Source organism: Sinocyclocheilus anshuiensis, unplaced genomic scaffold, assembly GCF_001515605.1.
Source record: "Sinocyclocheilus anshuiensis isolate Anshui unplaced genomic scaffold, SAMN03320099.WGS_v1.1 scaffold13, whole genome shotgun sequence".
Lineage (NCBI taxonomy): Eukaryota > Metazoa > Chordata > Actinopteri > Cypriniformes > Cyprinidae > Sinocyclocheilus > Sinocyclocheilus anshuiensis.
Genome location: NW_015538026.1, coordinates 3,597,472 through 3,599,240, shown reverse-complemented (window position 1 = coordinate 3,599,240; position 1,769 = coordinate 3,597,472).

The window sequence follows — 1,769 nt, the reverse complement described above, 5'->3', positions numbered from 1 at the left end:
CAACTAATTGCATTTATTATAAATTTAAACTATAATACATTTTCAGGTAACACTTTATAATAACTTTCATTAATAAATCATAACGAACATTATATAATGCTTAACGGATCATTAGTTAATATATATTCATATAGCTAGAAACATGAGATAATGTGCTTGTTAATGTTTACTAAACTTATTAAACATTACCTAATGATCAACAGATAATTAATGTAAATTACAATGCTTAATAATATCATTAATCGTTTAATGATATTAAGATCATGCAAGTCTTGAAAATCTACTGATTATTTTAACAGATGTTATACAATGATTAAAAGCTTGTGTTAATGCACAACACTTTTGCTGCTATTGAGGTGTGATATGGGTAAGTTTAGGGATTGGTCGTATGGGTAGTTATATTACATTGTTTTGATAAATGAACAAGTATTTTCTTGAAAAAAAGGATTTGTTTTCTCCTGCTGATGTATGATTCAAGGAATACCATGTTTAATGAGTATACTAGTATAAGTGTTGAGGCAATAAAAACATGTTTTGCATCCAAATTACAACGTCTGTTATGTCTTTAAGAAGCATTTACATAAACTTAACTAACCACCCTTTACACAAACGTTGTTACAGCAGCTAAAAGTCCAATACCCATAAAGGTACTGTATGATTAGTAAATGTTTATAAACATTTACAAATGATGAATAGTTTCCACTTTAGATTGGGTACTGCAAAAACATGAATAAATGATTAATAAATGATTTGTTAAGATGTGTAAATGGGGTGAATTCAGAACATTTGGGACACTTTTTGCCATTGAGAAGACTGCTCATAAATGTACTAATGATTAGTAAACGTTTATAAACATTTACAAATAATGGATAGTTTCCACTTTAGATTGGGTAATGCAAAAACATTAACAAATAATTAATAAGTGACTTAAGATGATAAAACTGTAGAAGTCTACACAACAAACGTAGACCAAATATATGACCTTTACAGACTGTGATTATGAATTAATGAATAATATGTTAACATGACTAGTTCAGTGAATAGTAAAGAGCTTAAAATGACTGATTAAGCTCATTTTTTCACATTTGTAAATGTAAAAAAGAGCATTAGTTAGGCAATATGTGAACTTCAGTTTAATGACATTTGTTAGCATTCGAAAGTACATTAACAAATAAACTTGTCATCATTGTACAATTTCTGTTAAAATTATTTGTAGATTTTTAAAAAGTGCATGAACTTATGAACTGAAAGTTTAATGACATTTGTAAGCATTAACTAAAGATCAGTAAAGCATTATATAATGTTTGTTAATGATTTATTAATGAAGCTTTTAATCATTGTAAACCATCTGTCAAAATCATTTGAAGATTGCTAAAAAAGTGCATGATCTTATGAATTGAAAGTTTAATGATATTTGTAAGCATTTTGATTTACATTAACGATCTGTTAATCATTAGGAAATTTTTAATAAGTACATTAGTAAACATTAACAAGCACATTATCTCATATTTCTACCTATGTGAATATACAGTATATAAAATAATGATCTGTTAAGAATTATATAATGTTTGTTACTGATTTATTAATGAAAATTATTATAAAGTGTTACCCATTTTCATTTAATTGTAAATGACAATTAAGGAAACCAAGCTGAAAAAAAAAAACGAACTAAAAAGTATATTATATATAATTGAAAGGTATGAGTGTTTCTTTAGCCACTTGTATGTCTCAAAAGTTGCTATTATTTATATATATATATATATATATAT